Genomic DNA, 17898 nt, shown 5'->3' with positions numbered 1-17898 from the left:
TTGGTGAGGCCGGAGGAAGAAGATGTTAATGTTAAATATGTTGTGATATAGGTGAAGAAAGTTCAGCAGAGAAGCTTAAACTTGCAATCTCCTTCCTCATGATGTGTGCACTGAGGTTGCACCAGGGGTGGCCCTGGACACAGTTATGTTCATCAGTTCTGAATGAGTCAGTGGAAGCTATGAGTGGAGTGTGTGTGACAGGGGAAAGTGCCCTGGTTTGTTTCCTCCTTCCGTGGAATTCTAACCAGTCCTTCGAAGGAAAGAGGATGATCTGAGCCTGAATGTTCTGCTTCTGCTCGCATCTGACCTCTGTAACTGCTGATCATAGGTTATGGCCAACCAAAGTGTAAAATCTGTTCCACTTCCCCATGAGCAAAGGAGAAACATTCCCATTGGTGACCTCTTCCAGAAGGTGGATTTAACAACACTGGACAGGCCTGGGCTTTAGCCTTCCTGATGGATTCTTGCACTACTCTTGTGTTTTGTGTTCATGTTGCGAAGGGAATCATGTTGAAGTTTTCATGCTGGAGTTAGAACAGGACTAAGTGATATTGAATGACAGAGCAGAGCATATAAAACTCACGTTGAATGACAGAGCAGGCGTTGGGAAGGGGGGGGGGGGTATCAGAATACCTGCTCTCATTTCTTATGTTTGTACAATATCTGCCCTCACCAGCCTTGCATTTAAGGCTGTGTTCTGCTTTGATTTATGAATGGCAGTACACCTCCCCAAAAACCAGTATGAAAAACAATTATCTTTTATTTCTTTCCAATTATCAAGGCAGATTTCACTGTCTTATGCAGTGGGGCAGAGTGGCAATACATCTCTACCAAAGGAGGAGTCCTTCCCTCCACTAACCTGCAGGTCACCCTTGGGCAGGGCGTAGCACCTGCTTCGCCCCCGATCAGCGTCACGTGAATCCACGGGATGGCCGTATGAGCAGCTGATGCAAATCACAAGTTCTGGTTATGTGACCACTGACGCCAATCTCTGAAGAGTACTGACAATCACCAGGGCCATCCATCTCATAAAATCTCTGCCCAGAAGAAGGCAAACCACTTCTCTAGAAAAACTTGCTTAGAACAATCAAGGTCATGGATAAGAGCACGATTGCCCACGTCAATATGACACGGCACATACTGATGATAATGATGCAGTCCAATCTAAAATAAATATTGAATGATTAAATGACAAACATTGCATCTAAATCAGGGGTGGCACACCAGTGACCCAGGTTCAATTCCCACCGCTGCCTGTAAGGAGTTTGTACATTCTCCCCGTGGTCCCATTTATTTCCTCTGGATGCTCCGGTTTCCTCCCACATCCCAAAGCCGTACAGGTCAGTAGATTAATGGATGGCATGGGTGTAATCAGGAGGCATAGGCACTTTAGTCCATGAGGGCCTCTTAACATGTTGTACCTCCAGGTAAATAACAATAATAAAAAATAAATAAAATCAATAGGACAAGCTAGCAAATGCTTGTAGGATTCAACAGTTACAGAAAGCTTCTGTCAGACAGTGGACTCTGAGTGTTTATATTCTGTGTTCACTGAAGTGCACATAAAGTGGCAGTGGGAGGCAATCTGCTTGGTCATCTCCTACAGCCTGCATGCATGCACAATTGATTTAGCTAAGCCCCGTAACAGGCAAGTCAGAAGCCTCTCCAACTTGCCTGGCCTGTGCACCGGGTGAATGAAAAGTAATGTATTAAGGTGAGAGTTTAAGGAATTTTTATCACTGCATGAAATCTATTCAGCTACAAACAAGAAGATCCTCACTGCATGAAGTGATGCTGTAAACACTATCCACTCCAGGCATAACAGTGCCAGTGAACATCGCTGATTACCAGACCTCCCACCAGATATACTCGTCCTTTATAAATGGAAGCATAGTAGAATTCATCCATTAAAGACAAAGACAAGAAGATGGATTGTAGACAATCATGATGGATGTATCAGTGTGACAACTGGCAAGTGAGCGTAGAACATAAAATGTGGGATATTATGTTGCAACTTTACCAAGCACTTGTATGGTCACACTTAGAGTTCTGGTTATTATACAAGAGAAGGGACAGGAAAATGCTGAAGGAATTCAGTAGAAAGCTCCCTGGATGAGAGAACCTTAATAATGAGGGAGATTCGATAGACAGAATCAAAACCAGAATCAGGTTTGATATTACTGGCATATTGCTGTGAAACTTGTTGTTTGGCAGCAGCCTAAGTTTTGGAACTTGTTGATTAGTACTGAACGTCCATGAGACCACAAGCTTGGTCATAGGGTTCGGAGGCTTGAGTGGCTCAATGACCTGGAGCGCTATGTTGGCTGGAGCCAGGGCTGTGTGCTTTGGCTCTTGGTAGGGGCACCCACACTAAACAGGTCAAAGGGTAGAGGTCAGCCAAAGAGCGGTTCACTGCTCCTCCAGGTTCGGGGGTTCAGCTCAGGGCTAACAACTCTGACTTGTCAAAAAAGGCACATTAGAGAAGATGGTCAAGGACAGACAGTTAGAGAACCGTCATTTCCAACAGTGTAACGAGCAGTGAGTAAATAAGATTGGTACTGAGGGTATGAGTGCAGGAGAATACTGGGTTTATTTTCCCTAAAACAAAGGTGGATCAAAGGTGACCTTGATAGAAGCATATAAAATTATCAAAGGTGTAAATTCAGTGAATAAAGATAAACAAAAATAGTCAAAACTTGTGTTTTTTCAGTGGTAGGGGTATCAAAATGAGAGGAAGATGTTTTAAAATGAATCTGAGGGATGAGGATTTTCTATGAAGAGTGGATGATATCAGTGAAGGTGGTGGAATTAGAAGCCTTTACTACATATAGAAGGCTTCCAGACAGACGCTTGAATAGACAAGGGATGGAAGGATAAAGATGAAATGAGGCTAAGTAGGCTAGGATGGACATGGTGCTATGATATGGTATGACTCGATGGCTCATATGATAATGCAGAGGAATTGAGGAGTTAGTTACTGGGGACCAGCTGTGACCCAGCTCTGGCAACCTGAGCGACCTGGCTGGCTGACAGAATTGGGTGCAATAATTCTGGAGTCCTGCTTTCCCTGACCTGTTGTGTGAAGCGCTTTCCACACGTGGAGCTTCCCCTTGCGTCTGCACACAACTATTCTTTTGGCGGAGATTGTTGAAGCCCATGGCTTCAGATTCCATATTTCTGGAAGGGAAGGGAGAAGGAACAATATGCTCAGTAAAAAGGCAGCTGACTTTGGAATTTGTAGCTAATTCATTGCTTCATTGACAGTTTCTACACATTCTCCTGGCAGCAACTGTGTCTGTTCTCACCACGATGGCCTGTATTTCCTTCGGGAGCTTTGGTTTCCTCACATATCCCAAACATGCATGTGCTATCGGGTTAATTAACCACTGTAAGTTCCCTCTAGTAGTTCAGATGAATGGTGGAATCTGGGAAATTGGTGGGAATACAGGGAAGATAAAATGGGTTAGAGTAGAATTAGTGTAACAACAGGAGTCAGCACGGACGTGGTCCATTCAAAGGTCCTGTTTCAATACTGTATCCCTTATGAATCTCTAATAAAGCCCTCAGTTCCCTATATTGGAATGTATTCTGAGGATCCATCCTTCTCTGGCAGTCCCGTCGCAGATCTTCCAAGCTAAACTGCCACCTAGCAACTCAAAATACCATGGACGCTGTTGCTGATTTGCTCTTGTCGTCTTGTTGAATCAGACAGCACAGAAACAGGCCCTTTGGCCCATCAAGCACATACTGATTTACACTAGTTCCTATTTCCTTCTCTTCACATTCCCATCAACATATTTTCGTGGGGTTTAAATTATCTTGGTTGCTTATGGTAAAATCCTCCACTCCCATCCATGATTTTGGTTAAATGGGAAATGGTACTGTACTGTAAAATTGAGATACTGTTGTGCATAAAAATCCCTGGAGATCAGCAGTTTCTGAGATACTCAAACCATCTCTTCTTTGGCATAAGTAAATAGCTAGGTTGCCTACAACCTTTGCACAGTATGGTATTTGTCAACGTGAAGGGGAGAGAAAATTTGTAAATCTGGTAGGAGCAAAAGATGTTGGGAATAGCAAGGATGGCACACTGCAGTAGAGGTGTGGGACAGGTGGCAGAGAAGGAGTGCCAGGGGCAAGGGGTAGCGAGACACCAGGCAAACTCATTTGATTCCAAACAATTGGTTTATTGATCATTACAGAATGCTTTTCTGGTGATTCCCCTTTCCCAAACCATGATTCCCCTCTTCCTGCCCCCTTCCTACTCTCAGTCCACAATAGACACCCACATCAGAATTTAAGGTTATCATCACTCATTTAAGGCCTGGAATCTCTTTTTTCTTGCAGCAGCCGGACAGTGCAATACTTTAGATTACTGTAGTGCTGTGTAAAAGTCTTAGTCACACTGGCTGTATGTATATGCCCAAGACCTTTGCACAGTGCTGTACATTACAAAAACTTGTCTTGCATACCATCCATACAGAGCACCTCATTGCAACAGTGCTTTGAGGAAACAACAGAGTGCAGAATAAAATGTTCAAAGCTCAGTGGTACACCTGTACACCTGCTGATTAATGCAAATATCTAATCAGCTAATCATGTGGCAGCAACTCAATGCATAAAAACATGCAGACATGGTCAAACAGTTCAATTTGTTGTTCATTAGAATGGGGAATAAATGTGATCTCAGTGACTTTGGCTGTGGAATGATTGTTGGTGCCAGATGGGGTGGTTTGAGTATCTCAGAAACTACTGATCTCCAGGGATGTTTTATGCACAACACTATCTCAATTTCACAGTGAATGGTGCAAAAAAAGCAAAAAAATACCATGCAGTGAGTAGCAGTCCTGTGGGTAAAAACTACATGGTAATGAGAGAGGTCAGAGGAGAATGGCCAGACTGGTTCAAGCTGACAGGAAAGCAACAGTAACTCAAATAACTTTGTGTTTCAGAGTGGTGTATAGAAGCACGTGTCTGAGTGCACAATACACCAAACTTTGAAGTAGAAGGGTTACAGCAGCAGAAAACTACAAACATATACTCAGCGGCTACTTTATTAGGTACAGGAGCAGGTACCTGATAAAGTGGACGCTGACTGTCATTACAAAGGAAGTGCAGTGCACTTTGGCAATAGGGTACAGGGGCATAACTGGTTAGATCGTGAGGTCAAGAATCCATCATATTGTGCCAGGGACAATTCAATAGTTTTTTTTTTATAGAAGCTTTCCATGAACTTGGTGGTATGTGCATTCAAGGTTTTCTACTGTAACGTGCTGTAAGGTTTCACTGCTAATGTAATGGCCACTCTGTAATGTTTCGCTGCTGACGTAATGGTTTTTCTGTAGCGGCAATGTTTGGGTTACGACTAGAGATAACGGGGTTTTGGAATGCGGGGCTATCCAGTGAAAGAACTGTTCTTTTCTTGTGAGTCTGGAAGAGAGATTTTTGCGATCTTTTGCCAGGGAGAGACGAGGAGAGAAGATGCGAATGGAGAGAGTTGGTAGACGACCGGACGGGCTGGACTTGGAGCGAGGGTCTGAAGGTCAGTGACGATCGGGGGAGGTCGATGATGGATGACCGGCTTATCAGTGAGCTCCAACATTGCGCAATAGACTGTTTCGTGAGAATGGGCCCTTTTTCTTTTCATTTTCTTTACTAACCATATAGACAAAGTAAGAATTATAAAGCTTAATCGTTTAATCGCATATTGTGTACTGTTTGTTATTTTGTGGTACTGATTTGTAACAGGGGACACATCGCGCAGCATCCACCCAAACAAGATTTCTTAAGTTTGGCTGGGCTGGGGGTTATCACCCTCTATATTAAGCTGCTAACCGAAGTGAGAGTTACACTACTAATGGGAGAGATGAAAAGAGGCGATGACTAGTGTGGATGGAGTCTTTGATTATGCTAATTGCTTTGCCGAGGCTGCGAGAACTGTAAACCGAGTCCACGGAGGGGAGCTGGTTTCTATGATGGGCTGAGTGGTGTCCAAAATTCACTGCAGTTTCTAGCAGTCATGGGCAGAGCACTTACATATCATGCTGGAAAGCATCTGGGTGAGCAAGATGGTGCCAGGAACCAAATGGTAGCATTTTGCAGAGAGGTCACTACCCTACTGGACACTCTCATAGATATACTGCTTCTGACCTGCGATTGCTTCTTTCTGCAGTCTGTAATTTCCCTTTTAAGGACGTACTTTTGAACCAATTAAACGATATGTGCTTTTGTGATCTCCTGGGGGATTCGGCGAGCTAGACTCTCGAGAGTGCAGGTACGGCAGGGTTGGCATCGCTGGGGGCCTGCATTGAGGCCTGATGAACCCACATTTGGCTCCGTTACTACGTGCCAATTAAAGCATTGAGCAAGAGTAAGATTGTTGAGGATGAGTGTGGAAAATGAAAGGTGATCAGTGGCATCTGCCTGTGTTTGTCTGTTCTCCCTGTCTTCTTGCTACTATGGTGGGTGGGTGGTGCAGGAGTTTTGGGTCCCACGCCATCGAGATCCTGCACTGGCTCCACTCGCCTCAGCGCTGAACAGGCTCCGCTGCTGTGGATTCACTTTTGGGCACTCTGCAGTTCATACGTCATGTGTTTTTGTTTACCTTTTTTTATGATTTGTCCTCTTTTGCAAATTAAATATGTGGCAGACTTGTGTATGCTCTTTAGTGAATTCTATTGTGTTTCCTTTTTTTATAGAGTGCCAACAAGAAGATGGACCACACGGTTGTATATGGCATACATATGTTGATAATAAATTTGAACTTTGACCTTTGGATAGGATTCTTTCTCTGGTACATCAAAAATAGGTGAGGGTTAAAGAGGGTGTACCAGATTTCTTTAGCATTCTGAAGAAGAGGTGCTGGTGAGGCATTTTTGTCCATGGCATCTAGGTTCTTGGATAAGGTTGGATAAGTAATGTTCTCTCCTATGGACTTGAAATCCTCAACCCTCTCAAACTCATTATCATTGATTTAAACACAAGCATGTGAGCCTCCCCCATTTCCTAAAGTCAAGGACAAACTCTTCTGCTTTGCTGATATTGAGGGAAAGGTTCTTGTCTTAATAACAGATTATTAGGCTCTGTATCTCCTTCCTCTACTTGACTCAAAGTTACTTGAGATATGGCCCACTTATGGTGGTATCACCTGTAAACCTGTAGATGAACTTCAAAGTTTAAAGTAAATTTATTATGAAAGTACATATATGTCACCATATACAGCCCTGAGATTCATTTTCTTGTGAGTGTAACCCTCAGGCTCGGCCAGCACGTGTTCGTCTAGGGGAAGACAACGTCTGGTCCCGCCAAACTGAGAAATCTCGTTAGTGTGGATGCTATGTGATGTGTTGCCCGGTTACAAATGCGCACAGCAAAATACCAGACAGTACACCATATGCAATTAACTGATTGAACATTATAAATCTTAATCTGAATATAGGGTTACTAAAGAAAATAAAGAGAAAAAAGGCCCATTTTAAGGAAAAAAGTCAGAAGTGCACATTGGAGCTCACTGATACGGCCATTCATCAACCATCGACCTCCTCTGAGTGTCGCCGACCTTCAGACCCTCGCTCCCCGTCCACTCCGTCCGGTGGTCTACCAGCTCTCTCCACAGGCGTCTTCCTTCTTTCTCTCTTGCCGACAAAAGACTGTGAAAATCTCTCTTCCAGACTCACAAGAAAGAACAACATTTCTCTCATTGGATAGTCCCCACATTCCACAGACCCGTTATCTCTAGTCATAACCCAAACATTGCTGCTACAGAGAAGCCATTACATTAGCAGTGAAACCTTATAGTGTGTTACACTCTTCTTCCACCAAATTTAGTCATGTCCTCATGACATTGAGATAATTCACCAATCCTTCCTGCAAAACACAAAGCCCAATCCAGGCGTAAAAGGCAGTGACATAGCTCCCCAAAATGGTAGGGGTCACATTCTGTTCCCCTTGTGCTACGTAGGCCAGCCTATCTGGTGGTCTACCAATTCTCTGAGACTTCTGCACCCCTTCATCTAACTCTTAAGGTTCAGACACTACAGGGGATACTTCCAGTCTACCTGGCTTGGCCTCCCCCAATCTATCACTCGTGCCCACCTGCTACTAGGAGCCATCTGTCCCATGGCCAAACCCCGCTTCCTCCCCTGCAGAGTCCTGCTACAACCCAGGCTGCCCAAAGATAGCCCACTCCCTACTTCACCTGGTCAATAGGAGAAGGGCCGGGAGTCTCTTCCTCAATCAATGGGGAGTTAGCAAAAGGCGGCATGTACCACACATCCAGGTTCTCATCTTCCGAATCAGTATCCCTTTCAGGGGTGAGGGCCGGCCTAACCTTACCTGTTGGGGGCCCTGTAGTTGCTTCGTGTTTCCATTGAGTCCTCTTACTAGGTGTAGGCTCCAAGTCGGGCTCTGGGTCTACCTGTACCTCTTGACCCAGGGGAAAAAGTGGCTCCAATGGAGAATCTTGACAGGCCCATTCCCATCCTCTGGTTTCACCTGGAAAACTGGTAAGTTTGGCATCTGACTCTCCACCACATAGGGTGTAGCCACCCAGCAGTCAGCCAACTTATGCTTTCCAGGTAGCCCCAAATTCCTTATGAGGACTCGGTCTCCCATCAGGAGTTGGGTGAACCTCACTTTTTGATCATACCTTTTCTTATTCCCTTGATTCTGCTTGGCAGCCACAACCCCAGCTAATTCATAAGCCCTTTACAGCTCTCTTCTCATGTCAGACACATACTTCAGATAAGTCTTTGGTGGTAAGTCACCCTCGTCAGTCCCAAAACAAAGGTCAATCGGCAACCTCGCCTCGCACTCAATCATCAGATAATATGGCGAGTACCCAGTAGCTTCAGTTCGTGTACAGTTATAACAATGAACCAGATGCCCAATATGTTGACTCCAATTGCTCTTCTTGCTGATCTCCAGTAATGGGGCAATGGGTTTCAGTAATGGGGCAAGTAAAGTTATCCCCTCTGGTTTAAGAGCCTAATTGTTGAGGGGTAATAACCATTCCTAAACTTGGTGAGTCCTGAGTCCTGAGACTCCTATCCCCTCATCCGGATGGCAGCAGGTAGCAGAGCGCATGGCCTAGGTGGTGGAGGTCCTTGATGATGGAAGCTGCTTTCCTGCGACAGTGCTCTATGTAGATATGCTCAGTGGTGGGGAAGGCTTTACCCATGATGGGCTGGGAAATTTACACTACTTTTTGTAGGATTTTCCATTCAAGGGCACAAGTTTTTCAATACCACTATTGATGTTTATCAAAGTTTTAGATGTCATGTTGAATCTTCGTAAACTTCTAAGCCATGCTTGCTTTGTAATAGCACTTATGTGCTAAGCCCAGGACTGATCCTCTGAAATGATAACACCAAGGAATTTTAAGTTTATGACCCTCTTCACATCTGATCCCCCAATGAGGACTAGCTCATGGACCTCCAGTTTCCCCCTCCTTGAAGACAATAATCAGCTTATTGGTCTTGGTAATACTGAGTGAGTGGCTCCACTCAGCAAGATTTTCAAACTCCCTCCTGTATGCTGATTTGTCACCACATTTGATTTGGCCAACAGCAGAGGTGTCATCACCAAACTTAAATATGGCATTGGAGCTGTGCATAGCCTCAGAGTCATAAGTATAAACCTTGTAGAGTAGTGGGCACCCAGCCTTGTCGTGCACCTGTGATGAAGGAGTTTGTGGAGGACATGCTTTTGCCAATCCAAGTTGACTGGTGTCTGCAAGTGAGGATATCAAGGATCCACTTACACAAAGAGTTATTGAGACCAAGGTCTTCAAGGTTATTGATTTAGTTTTGAGGGGCTAAAAGCATTTAATGCTGTCAATAAAGGGCATCCTGATGTGTGCATCTTTGCTGTCCAGATGAGTTGAGTGAAGACCCAATGAAATGGCATCTGCTGATGTCCATAATACCATAAGACAAAGGAGCAGAAGACAGCCATTCGGCCCATCAAGTCTGCTCTACCATTTTATCATGAGCTGATCCATTCTCCCATTTAGTCCCACTCCTCTGCCTTCTCACCATAACCTTTGATGCCCTGGCTACTCAGATACCTATCAATCTCTGTCTTAAATACACCCAATAACTCGACCTCCACTGCCGCCCACGGCGACAAATTCCACATATTCACCACCCTCTGGCTGAAAAAAATTTCTTTGCATCTCTGTTCTGAGTGGGCGCCCTTCAATCCTTAAGTCATGCCCTCTCATACTAGACTCCCCCACCATGGGAAACAACTTTGTGTCAAACCAAAGTCCATGTCCTGTTGTGATGGTAAGCAAATTCGAGCAGATCTGTGTTGCTTCTCAGGCAAGAGTTGACGTTTCATCACCAATCTCTCAAAGCACTTCAGTGAATGTAAATGCTACTGGATGATCGTCATTGACTGTGGACATTGACTGGACCTGACATAGAATCAGGGCACACAGCTGTGAGTGAACAGGGAGTAGAGTACAGAGCTGGGAACACAGCCTTGTAGGTCACTAGTATTGAGAATAATCACGGTGGAGATGTTGCGGCCTAACCTTGCTGATTTTAGTCAGTTGGTCAAGAACTCAAGTATCCATTTGTAAAGGGAGTCTTTGATTCCCAGTTCTCAGAGTTTGGATGAGAGGTTGTTTGGAATTACAGTACTGAAGGCAGAGTTGTAGTCAATAAACAATAGTCTTATAGTTTGTAGTTGTAGTATTGTTGTAGTCAATAAACAATAAACAATAGGTGTCTTTACTGTCCAGATGCTCCAGAGATGAGTTTAGGACCAGGGAGATGGCATCAGCTGTAATGTTATTTAATCAGCAGGTGATTGTAGTGGGTTGAGGTTGTCTGGAAGCTTGGAATTAATACATATCATGACTAGCCTCTCGAAGCACTTCAAGATGGTGGATGTCAGAGCCGCCAGGCATGTTACCTTGTTTTTCTTGGATTCCGGGATTACAATGATCTTCCTAAGGCAGGTGAGAACTTCAGATTAAAGCAAGGAGAGGTTAAACATGTCTGCAAACTTCCACCAGCTGACCTGTGCAGCATCTAAGGACATGGCCAAGGACATCATCCAGGCCAGATTTTCTCAGTCGGTTCACCCTCCAGAAGAATGATTTAACACCTGCAGATTCATTAAGCTTTTTGGAAGGCAAGCTTAAACTCCTATTCCTTTTCCCTTACCTATAGGCAAATAGTATTTGCACTGGCTGAGAAGTGTCAGAGAAGTTAGCCAGGGTCACCAGTCAGAGAGGCCTAAGTGAGCTGAAATTCTCAGTGAGGGTGATGTTCAGAGCTCATAACTCCCATCAATAAGATGCTTACAGCTAAAGCTGACAAGGAGCCACCTCTGTCCTTTTGGTGTCCAGGGATTCCGAGTGCTATTTCGCACATCAGCTTATGAATCAATGGGTAGGACCTGTACCCAAACTGGATGGATGGCTTCCTAGTTATTGCTGCTGACGTAGGGTCTGATGGCTTAAGAGGCTTAAAGGTTTTACATTTTTGGTTCGATGAGAGAGTTGGTGTTCAGTGATCAGTAGGCAGCTCATTGATTACAATCTAACAATCCCTGAATCTGCTGATGGTTTAGTTGTTCATTTAATTCATTAGCTGGGCATCAGGAAATCACCACTCATTTCAGGCAAGTGTTGAGCTAAAGTTCAGACTGCACCATGAAGTCAGTACTGTATATCCTTCCTTTCAGTTGGCTTTAGTATGGACTCATACCCAACAATTCTACCAGAATTTATTAACAAGCCTGTTTGGGAACTGCGTAAAGAAACCTGTGTGAGTGGGTGAGACCTTGCTGGTTGGAACTCCAGGCATTTACTCAGTTTTTTGGAAAGTGCTCCAAGATTAGGTGGCAAAACAGATGTCGGATAATATTTAATGTTTTATTTAATTTCTATATTTTAATTAGTTCGTTCATTTGAACTTTTTAATCTCGAAAAATCCTATTCTTCAACTGTATATTTCCATTTTAATAATTCACAAATGTCAAAATATTAAGATATAAAAACAATGATAATGGAAAGAATTTAAAACCTCTTAAAACGGGGTCATATCTTTCAGTGAATGGTATGGCCGAACTTCCTTACTGCTTCTCTAGAAGTCCAATTGCCAACATTTGGGAAAGAATTGGTCCAGATAGATTCAGGCCAGTGTTTTTGTCCTTCCTCCATCCTAGGTAATTATGAATATGTGGAGATGGCAGGTAGAGATATCTCACAATGCAAAGAAAGGCTTGCATTTATACGGCACCTCATGTATCTCACAATATCCTATTTATCACTTTTTCTCTCATATTCAATTCACAGTCAATTTATAAAATAGCCACTATATTTAACTAATTAGTTTAATATTAAAAAATAATAAAAATATTGAAAAAGTAAAAATAATTATTAAAATTAATATAATGTTATAATATTTGTTTTGCCTTAATTTCCCCTCAGAATATGAGGTAAAATATAAACAAATTAAAAATCCTTCTCTGAGGTATTGTCCATTTTATTATTATTTTTAATTTGAGGTATTTGCCTCAAGGTCAAGTTGTAGCGGTGTGGCTACACGCAGCGCTGCAATAAACGACACGAAGTCAATAAGCTGCAGTTGCTAAAGAGGTTTATTCAAACTTCGCAGCCTCGCTTTAAAGCCTTCCTGATCCCGCCCTCCCCGGGCAGGAATACTGTAGGGGGCGCGTATTCACAGTCCCGTCCCGCGCGCGGGCTTTTCCCCTTGCTGGTGAAGTAGGCTTGGCGCCCTCTTTGGGACCTGCCTCAATGCCGGCGCGCGCCACTTTGTGAGCCGATTTGAGTGCGCTGGGAAGTGGGTCGCCACAAAGTATTGCTTCATTGTGATTATTTTTCCTAGACTGAAGAGTCAGTTCCTGTAATCCCATGATGCAATATACAAAACAAGTGCAGAATGTTCCACATTCCACAAACAAACAGAATGTTGGTTTGAAGTTCTTGTTGCCGTTTGCACGTTTTGTATTTTTTGAGTGTTAATTTGATGTTTTTGTTGCCGTTTGTGGGATTTGCTTTTTTTGCGTATGGGAGGGGGGTTGATGTTCTTGTTGCCGTTTGCACAACTTGTCTTTTTTTGTGTGTGGGGGTGTGTTGATGTTTTTCTTTCAAAAGGGTTTCCATGGTTTTCTTTGTTTACTGGCTATCTGGAGAAGATGCATCTCAGAGTTATATACTGCAGACGCACTTTGATAATAAACGTGCCTTGAACCTTGAACCTTGATAATCTTTTTAATTTTATTTCAGACGTACTGGTGACAACAGCTTTGAGAAAATTCTGCCTTCCCTTCCACAGTCATAAAAAATGATGAAATTATCTATTTATTCTGTCTATGCATCTGATCTGATCGTATACCATTGTCTCCGCTTTCGGTGTCTGATCAAATTCAAAACTCAAAGTCGAGATTATTGGTGTTTTCTCAAGTACATGTAGAATTATAAACTTACAGCAGAATCACTTGGACTGTACTTAGCGTTCAAATACAAAGCAAATTTACTATCAAAGGTCATAGATGTCATCAGATATACAACATTCACAAGGGAAATATAAATTTATCCATAAAACGTACACATTTTTACAAGAACGAACACAACTAGAAAAAGGATCAAAGTCCATTGTAGTGAAAAGTGGTTGTTGTTTTGCTGTACTGAGGTAGTGATTAGGGCTGTGCAGATACATTTATTACTGGAAATGCATTGGTAATTTTGGTTAATTTTCCAAAACGTGTAGTTAAGATAGATTTAAGAAGCTTTGTTTTAAAAAAATGTTTGACAGATCTTTTTGTTTGAAAATCCATAAAGAATTTGGTCTGTGTTTTAGAGAGAAAGAGAGAGAAAGGAAAAAAAATCAATTCTTTCACATCTGTGACTGGAATATCTGTTCTCTGCATTCAAGTTCTTCACTATAAAGTTTCTGGTTTATTAGTCAGTGTGTGTGCAGTGGTAAATAGTCTCTGTACATCTTTCCACAGTTCCATACCCAAGCACCAACATGAAAACAGGCAAAACATAAAGATTTGAATATTTTATGTTATTATTGACATGAAAAATACTTTATGCTGCGGCGTATATATTGAAATGTTCTTAACTGTATTGGCTACCCACAAGTCTTACTCCTTGTGTCAAAATTTTGAATGGTGATTTTTATGTCAGCATGCAACATTGAAAATGTCCATTTCCAATGAAAAATGGCCCATAGTAGCATGCCAACATTTCACCTGCACTTTCCTGATAAACAGATCAGATTACTCAGAGTAGGAAAGTGTAATTTTACCATTCTGTTCAGGCACCTCAGAGGCCAAACAATAACAATAGCTGTTTTGTCTTAGAGATTTTTACTGGGTTTGCAAGTCTCTGTGGACATTTGAAATGTAGAATACCACGAGTCTGGTTCATTGGTTCATTGGCGGGACCAACAGCGGGGGAGTTGCTTTGCTTTGGTTATGGCGAGGTCTAACCCTAGGCCACGCAGTCGCCTGTTGCAGGTGCCCAGGAGAAGAGATGCAGAGGCAGTGTGGGGAACCTCTGTGGGGTGTGATGGAATCCATATTGGGTAAGGGGCTGCACCTCCCATTGCTGTTGCCCTCGGTGTTCACTCGGTGCTGCCCTCTAGTGTTTACGTCATGGAAGAACAAGCTGGACCAGGATGACATGCTCCAGCGATGCCACTCAGGCCAACACTTTTTTCTTTGTGACTGAATGTTTTTCTAAATCCTAACCATATGTACTATGCGCTGTTGGTAACGTGGTTTGCACCTTGGCATGGAGAAACACTGTTCCGTTTGGGATATGTTCATGTGTGGTTGAATGATAACTAAACTTAAACTTGAACCATAAATCCGACACAATTTTTTACAAGAAAGAACACAACTAGACCAAAATAAAGTCCAGAATTGTAAAACATGGTCATCATTTTTACTATGCTGAAGTAGTGATGAGGGTTGTGCTGGTTGGTTCAGGAACTGAATGGCTGAACCTGTACTTGAACCTGGTAGTGTGGCACCTTAGGTTACTGCACCTCCGATCTGATGGTGGCAGCAAGAAGGCATGGGCTGGGTGGTGGGGATCATTGATGATGGATGTTGTCTTCTTGACGCAGGGTCTCATGTGGATACAACTGATGGTCTCTTGGTGAGTTACATTCCTGCACGTCTGAATTGCCATGCCAGACCATGATGCCATCAGTCAGTCTGCAGCTTAGGACTTTTGTCATTTGATGAGATCAGAATGAGCTGGCTTTCCTCTCTAATCTCCACATTGTCTGATCCCTTCAGATTCTCAAAGCTTATTCTCCTTTTTGTGAGGTGTGATTCTAGACACAGGAGAGTCTGGTCCCAAACCCAGTGATCTTACTTGTTATACTTGTTCTCTGCTGCTGAACTCTGTGAAAACCTGCTCTGATGTCAAGTACAGATACTTTCCCCTCCTGAATTCAGCTCTGCCCTCTGTTTCATCCCAAGCAAGAGTGGAGTCTGGGACCACAGGGCCCTGGCCTAACCCAAACTAAGGATCAGGGGTAGAGTATTGATAAGTGTTGCTTTACAAATGTGTGGACAAATTCTGTCATTGTGCTAGTAATTGTGACTGGATATTTGGGCAGTAATTAGCTGGAATGGTATCTTGCCAGCCTCTAACTTCCACCCTGCCCTTAAATTAACTTGGTCCATCTCTGACACCTCCCTTCCCCTTCTTGATCTCTCTGTCTCCATCTCTGGAGACAAACTGTCGACCAACATCTTTTATAAACCCACCAATTCCCATGGTTATCTTGAGTATATCTCTTCCCACCCTATCTTCTGCAAAAATGCTATAGCCTTTTCTCAGTTCCTTCACCTCTGCCACATCTGTTGCCAGGATGGGGTTTCTGTTCCAGGACATCAGAGATGATCTCCTTCTTCAAAGGACAGGGTTTCCCTCCATCCACTATTGATGCTGCTCTCAATTGCATCGCATCTATTTCTCGAACATCTGTGCTCAATCATTCCTCCCACCACCTTAACACTGATAGAGTTCCTCTAGTCCTTACCTACCACCCATCAGCTTCCACTTCCAACACATTATCCTCCACAAATTACGCCATCTCCAAAGGAATCCTACCACTAAACATATCTTTACTTCCCGCCTCCCCAGTCTTCCACTTTCCACAGGGATCACTCCGTCTGTGATTCCCCTGTCGATCGTCCCTCCCCACTAATCTCCCTCCTGGTGTTTACCCCTGCAAGCAGCCTAAGTGTTGCACCTGCTCTTTCACCTCTTCCCTCACCTCCACTCAGGGCCCCAAACACTCCTTCCAACACTTCACCTGTGAATCTGCTGGGGTTATCTATTGTATCTGGTGCTCCCGATGCAGCCTCCTCTACATTCGTGAAACCCATGGTAAATTGTGGGAACACTTCACCAAGCACCGCTGATCAGTCTGCCAAAAGCAGAATTTCCCAGTGGCTGAATATTTTAATTCCCATTTCCGTTCCTATTCTGACATGTCAGTCCACGGCCTTCCCTTGTGCCAAGATGAATCCATCTTCTAGGTGGAGGAGCAACACTATTTACTCTCCAACTTGACGGCATGAATATCAATTTCTTCTTCTGAGATAAATAAAACTAAACCTCCCCATCCCCTCTTCCTCTATTCCTCAGCCTGGCCCTTTGCCTCTTCTCACCTGCTCATCACTTCGCTTTGGGTCCCCTCTTTTTTCCCTTTTACCTGTAGTCCACTCTCCTCTCCTGTCAGGTTTCTTATTCTCCAGCCCTTACCTTTCCTACCCACCCAGCTCCACCTATCACCTTCCAGCTGGCCTCCTTCCCCTCTCCCCACTTTTTTTCTGGCATTTTCCCCCTTCCTGCTCAGTCCTGAAAAAGGGTCTCGACCCGAAATGTTGACTGTTTATGTATTTCCATAGATCTAAGGGGATATAACTTCAATAGTCAGAAAGCCTGCCTTTCTCATCTAATTTCAGAATGCATCTCTTTCTTCATCTTAGGAAAGATTAGATGGATTAAAGAAAGATTTAGATGCACCAAGTACCTTACACAAATTCTAAATGCCCATTTGTAGCAGAAGAGGACCATTCAAAGTCTATTCACTATTATAATCTAGGAATCTCTCACAACCCACATTGAGATAATAATCAGATATTCTGAGTAATGTTTGAGGAATATCTATTAGCTGGGATATTGGAGAATTTCTCCATACTCTTTGGAGCTGGTATTTCTCATGTGTGTTTGAAAGAGAAAGGCATTTGTTAATTTAGTATCTCACCAGAATGACAGTAGTCCACAGGGAACAGCACTCCCAGTCTAAAGTGTTGCATTCATCTTCTAACTCAGAGGTAAATGACACAACATAATTCTGTAATTACTTCCCCTGTTCAGGATAGGCATCTAGTGGAAAATCCATTGTCATAGCTACTTGTTTCATAGAATGAAGCTCCATCGTGTCTGTGGGCCATACCATACCATACATACCATACCATACTCGGGATTTCCAGCAACTGCAGAATCTCTTGTGTCTGTGGACCATACCAAAACCTGCGTTTGAGGTAAGTCGCCCGATACAAATTGCATCCAACCAAGTAATTAATATTCTGATCAATTTTTAAACATACAATGTGGAAAGATTTTAACAGCCGAATGTTTATGGATAGATCCACATAGCAAGGCAGTACTGTAACAATATATTTCATCTGCCGCAAGCTCCAATTCTCTTTTCCTTTGGAAGTAAGAGGGTGGGTCTGTATGAGGGAATCAATTACAATATAAATAATGGAACCTGTACAGTAAATCCTCAGAACAGTTGTACTTACAGTTGTGCAACCCATACTTTCCAATACAGCTGTAGAATTCAAACTACCTTCATTGCTTATATAACGTTTGACCTTGAA

The sequence above is a fragment of the Hemitrygon akajei genome, chromosome 11 (assembly GCF_048418815.1).
Source record: "Hemitrygon akajei chromosome 11, sHemAka1.3, whole genome shotgun sequence".
In the NCBI taxonomy this organism is placed as follows: domain Eukaryota; kingdom Metazoa; phylum Chordata; class Chondrichthyes; order Myliobatiformes; family Dasyatidae; genus Hemitrygon; species Hemitrygon akajei.
The sequence above is the reverse complement of the archived record's forward strand: the minus strand, read 5'-3'. Positions refer to the sequence as shown.